The sequence below is a fragment of the Mixophyes fleayi genome, chromosome 5, assembly GCF_038048845.1.
Source record: "Mixophyes fleayi isolate aMixFle1 chromosome 5, aMixFle1.hap1, whole genome shotgun sequence".
NCBI lineage: Eukaryota > Metazoa > Chordata > Amphibia > Anura > Limnodynastidae > Mixophyes > Mixophyes fleayi.
The window spans coordinates 106803016-106809146 of NC_134406.1; positions in this window are offsets into that span (position 1 = coordinate 106803016).

A 6131-nucleotide genomic window follows, 5' to 3' on the forward strand; every position below is an offset into this window, starting at 1 on the left:
AGGCACCACAGATTCCATAGCGCCGGATACAGAAGCAAGTATCAAATAGATGAGGTAATACATGTCAGTAGCACAGATTAGTGTGAGTAATGCTATGGGGACTCACACAGCAAAAGATGTGACAGGACTTATAAGGGACAGTAGACAGACGTGGGACAATAGGTAGAGAGGACCCTGCCTGAGATGGTTTACATTCTAACATAGCAATATATTCTGTTTCTCACCATGGCTTACTACTAAGCTTTATATTTTCTCATTAATCATCAACAGCATTTATGTAGCACCAGTAAATTCTGTAGCGTTTTACCATTGTGAAAAAACACAGTAATAAAACAATTCTGGGTAATACAGACAGACAGAGAGGTAAGAGGGCCCTGCACGTAAGTTTACAATCTATAGGACAATGGGAGTCTGATACATGAGATAAAGTTCCACAGATTGCATATTGGTCCAGTCAGAATGCAGAGTTAAAGAGTGCCTTGTGGGCCATATGAATAAGTCACACAGTAATATTGATCATGGGGTCAGAGGGTTGTAGTCTTGTGTGAAGTGTGTAAAGAGTGGTAATAGCTAACTTAGGGAGGTTCAAAGGGTGGTTGAGGATTATTAAAAGCTTGCCTTAAGAGGCGGGTTTTCAGAGAACGCTTAAGTCATATTGTGCGTGTTGATGTGCATGTTAGTAGAAGTTTTTTATATTGGATTTGGTAAAAAAGCAGGCAAAAAATGTAGAGACTGAAGGAGTGGCTCAGCTGAGGATGAACAATTTGCAAGGAAAATAAATCTAGCTATTACATGCAAAATAGATCATAGTGGTAATAGTCTAATTCGGGGAAGACAAGTAAGGCAATTGCAATAGTCTTGAACCCCTACAATCTATTTTGCATGCAGCGGCTAGATTGATTTTCCTTACTAACCATTTTTCCTCTGCTGAGCCACTCTGTCAGTCTCTACATTGGCTGCCTGTATTTCAACGAATCCAAAATAAAATTCTTCTACTAACATACAAGGCCATCAACAAAATTGCACCGACATACATTTCCTCACTGGTCTCGAAATATCTCCCCACTCGACACCTCCATTCTGCACAAGATCTACGTCTCTCCTCCACTCTCATCACATCCTCTTATTCTCGGTTACAGGTTTTTTTCTGGGCTGCACCCACGTTGTGGAATTCCCTCCCTCGCTCAGTAAGACTTTCCTCTAGTCTTCAAACCTTCAAGCGTTCACTGAAAACCCACCTCTTCAGACAAGGTTATGATATTCCTCAGACACCATCTTAATTTCCCTAGATTACCCTATTACCATCCTCTACACAGCTAACGCAAGACAACAACCCTCTGACCAACACTGCAACACACACACCCCACTCAATACTTTTACCTTTGCATTCTAGTTGGTCCATTGTGCAATATGATGTAGCACATGCCCTTGTGTTTCTAACTCCCATTGTCCTATAGATTGCAAGGCTGCGAGCAAGGTTCTCTTACCTCTCTGTCTGTATGTATTACCCAGTATTGTTTTATCAATGTTTGTTCCCAATTGTAAAGCGCTACGGAATTTGCTGGCGCTATATAAATAAATGTTGATGATGAATAGTCAATGCAGGAGATGATGAGTGCATGACTTTTAGTTTTTGCAGTGTCTTGTGTGAGATATGTGAGTATTCTAGAAATGATTTTTAGATGTATGCAGCATGATTTAAATGGGTGGGAAACAATGGATAGTTCTGAGTCATGGATCACACCTAGGCAGCCAGCTTGCAGGGTGGAATTTATGGTCATGTTATCAACATAAATAGAAATGTCAGGAAGGTAACTTCTGTTGCTCTCATTTACCACTTACTCTACTGTACATCTCCTGATTGCTTGGCATTCTCCTTAATTATTAACACACCTCCACTACTTTGTGCTGGCTACTTTCATCTCTGTAATATCACATATTGTGTTTAGCTTATCATCCCTTCATGCACACATTTTTCAACCTCTTTCCTGTTTTACCCCTCTACTACCCTCTCTCTAACATTCCAGCTCTATCCATCCCTTCATTGTTTCCCCTGACACCCTCATCAGTGCCTAGCCTACATCAACTACAACTACCCTCTCAACCACATATCCTTCTCTTGGCTGATGGTGAAATTTCCACCAAATCTGGACCCCATAAATCCCCACTATTTGATCACGTTCCTCCTTCTACCACAAAATTTACCACTCCCCATGTACCACCAAGATCATTCTCATTTTTCCACTTTCTCACTTCCCCTTTTCCTGTGTTGTCTGTAACGCTAGATTTTCTTGCAACAAAGTGCCATACTTGCATACATCCACAACCTATCTTTCTCTTACTCCTTCGGTCACCTTGCATTACAGAAATCTATCTTCTTCTCTCTGACACTTCTTCCCTTGCAGCTCTCTCCAATGCGGGTCTCTCCACCCACATTCCTTGTCCCAGTGACTGACATGTTGGTGGAAAAAGCTTCCTACTGTTTACTACTAGCATCTTCCATGCCATCCCCCACAACACTCTCTCACTTTCTCTCCCTTTGAAGTCCACATCATGCATATCTTCTCCACCTCTATATTGCTGTTACATATGGTCTCCTAGGCCCAGTTTTCTAATTCTGTGACAGCTTCACTGGCTAGCATTCTTTCTTATTTTTGGCCAACCTACCCACTCTTATTCTATAGATTGTCAACATCACCATCGACAACTTTATTGCCACTGCTGCCTCTAAACTCCTAATGCTTACTTCCACCTGTGGTCTATCCTAATGGACATCATTTCCCACCAATTGTCATGGACACAGTCCAGGGGGTAAATGTATCATACTCTGGTTTCTTCAACTTGCGGGAGTTCGGCGAGATGACAGCTAGAATTCAAAGGGTTGATGGCTTGTAAAGGCAAGTTTGCCTTTACAATCCATCGCCCCTTTAAATTTTAGCTGCAAAGACGCCGATCTCCCGCGAGATGAAAAAAGCGGGGTATGATAAATTTACCACCAGGCTTCATGTTCTCCCATCTCTGGATCAGCTCCAGCTTCTCAATCTCTGTCTTCTGGCTCTTTGACCGCAGCTTCATTTCCTTCTACCTCACCTAGCCCCACCTGAGCCTAAATCACAAACCAGAGACAACTCTTTGGCATTGACCCTTTCTCTTCTCATCCTTCCTTGAACCACTACTATTTCTACACTGCACTGCCCTAATGTTGCAGTCTCAATGTATAACACTACACTCACAGTATCCATAGAAGAGACAGCTCTATCCAACACACTGTCTTTGACAAGTCAAACCCCAACCCTGGCACTCCAAACAGACCCACCAACTGCAAAAGTGCTGCAATACAGACTTCCTCCATTACAAATGTACCCTGTCTTCTTAATACACCTCCATCTCTCTCTCCAAGGAAACCTACTTCAGGTTCCTAATATCTTTCCAATCCACCAACACCCATCACTTTGTTGCCTCTGTAAACTAATTTCTTGGCCGATCACCATGACCCTTCACTTTTTCCCATAATACTCTTGACTTTGCCACCTACTTTAAAGGCAAAATCGTCACTGTCTGTCAATAAAGCTCCTCTCTCCAGAACCCCCTCCCACACTCACCTTCTACTCCCCTCCCCTGCACACTGTAAGATTTTTCTCTCACGTTACTGATTCCCCCTCTACTGATCCCATCAATCTCATTCCATCCATATCCTCCATGCCTTCCCCAAAATGTTTGCTGACAACCAAATCTCTTCATCTTGTCCCTCTCTACTGGCACCTTCCCTCCCATCTTCAAAAATGTGCTCATCTCTCCTATCCTCAAGAAACTATCTTGGCCCTGTTAGGATAGCAGCCACTGATAAGCCTTTGGAACCGACCTAGTAGAGGTCTTCACCTATAGCAGCCATCTTTCCCATAGAACTGTACACGTTCGCTGGTACTCGGATGACCCCAGGACTTATCTCTTTAGCAGTAGAGACTAGAGGTTGAGGCTGGGGCCAGACCTGGGTGATGAAACCGTGGCCAGAAGAATGGTCAGAGTAAAAGCTGAAGGTCATGGCTGGCAGCAATCAAGCAGGTCCAAAATTCAGGCAAATGTCAGGGTCACAGGCAAAGAAGCAATATCCATAATCTAGACAAAAGGTCAGGGCAACAGGCAATCAAGCAAAATCCAAAAGTTCAGGCAAGGTCACAACGGAGAGTCAAAAAGGATAGTCAGAAAACAAGCAGGTCAGCAACACACAGGCAGAGGACGCTATAACCTGCAGAGAGGCTAAGTCTTTCCTGCCTTAAATACTTGAAAGGACCAATCAAAAAAAAAACATGTAGGCACAGGAGGGAGGATAATCCCAGCAGAATAATAATTATCAATAATTTGCACAGTTGCCCGGCTGCCCAGCTGGCCGGGTCGCGACGGTGAGTTGCAGAGCGTCCCGGCCGTTGCCATAGTGACGGTTTGGAAGAAAACCGGAAGTGAAGTCCCATTCATCATCATGACAACCGGGACACAACCCAGAGGCAGAAGCGAGTCGGGGCGGTTCAGCACCGGCATGGCTCGTGACAGTACCCCCCCTTGAGGAGAGTTTCCCAGGGAGCTGTTCAAAGAATTCTTTAAGAAGTTTATCAGCATGCAGGCATCTTTGAAGAACCCAAGAACGTTCTTCTTTCCAATGAACCAAGAAATGGGTTTGTTCCTAGACTTTTTTAGAATTAAGGATCTTCTCCATAATATATTCATGATGTCCATGTATGTTAGCTGACCGAGGTTTTCATGACTCATAGAACCTGAACTTGCTAGAACAGACAAAGGATTTCAAGAGTGAACAATGAAACATATTATGAATTTTTAATGAAGGTGGAAGTTTCAGCCTAAAGGCAACGGAATTTACCTTTTTGATTATAGCAAAAGGTCCAATGAACCTAGGTCCAAGTTTTTTGCAGGGCTGTTTGAGCCTAATTTTCCGGGTGGAAAGCCAGACCTTGTCACCTACTTGGAGAGAACAGTTCCTGCAATAGCGGTCTGCAAAAAAATTTGATCAAAAAGAGGCCTGACGCAATGCGGTGTAGACCTTTTTCCAGATAGTTCTTAGGCGGAAGGCCATAGGACGTATACTAGGCAGACCAGAAGGAGAAATGAAGAATAGAGAGTTTGCCCTAGGATGGAAGCCATAATTACAAAAGAATGGAGATATCTGGGTGGTGGAATGGCAAGAAATATTATAAGCAAATTCAGCACAGGAGAGCAAGAAAGCCCCATTATCATGAAAACTGGAGATGTATAAACGGAGGAATTGTTCCAACAATTGGTTTACTCTTTCTGTCTTTTCATTAGACTACAGATGGTATGCAGATGATAAGCTGATGTTGATGCCAAGGAGTGTACAGAAAGATCTCCAAAACAGAGCTACAAAGTGTGAGCCACAGTTGGAAACAATGTCTTCAGGCAGACCATGAAGGCGAAAGATATGCTGGACAAATAAAAGAGCACTGAGCAGCTTGGCCAAGGGAACAAAATGTGCCATTTTACTGAATCTATCCACCACCATCCAGATGGTGGTGTGTCCGGATGACCAAGGTAAGTCTACAATGAAGTCCATTGAGAGATTTGACGATATGAAAAACGTTTAGTTGGACTAGGCAGTCATAAGTTGACCCGAAGAAAAACTTCTGACAGATTTATTTCTGGCACAACCTTCACAGGAAAGAACAAAATCATTGACATCGGAGGACAGGGAAGGCCACCGGACAGTGCGAGAAAGGATTTCGGTAGTTTTGAAAATTCCTGGATGCTCAGCAATTTTACTTTCATGGGCTTCAGTTAGTACAACTTTCCTGAGATGCAGGCACAAACAGTCGGTCTTTAGGGGTCTCTGGAGGTGCCAGCTTTAGAAAATGTTGAAGATTTTCCCCAAGATTTTGGGTTAATATAGCATGACTTAAAGTAGGAGGAATGATAGAGAGAGAGGTTCTCCGGTGGAGAATGACAGGAGACGAAACTCTGGGAAAGTGCATCGGCTTTAATGTTTTTAGAACCTGGTCGATAAGAAATGATAAAACTGAAGCAAGTAAAAAACAAAGCACAACGAGCCTGTCTGGGATTCAGACATTTAGCAGACTCAATCAGCAACAAATTTGTGTGATCTGTAA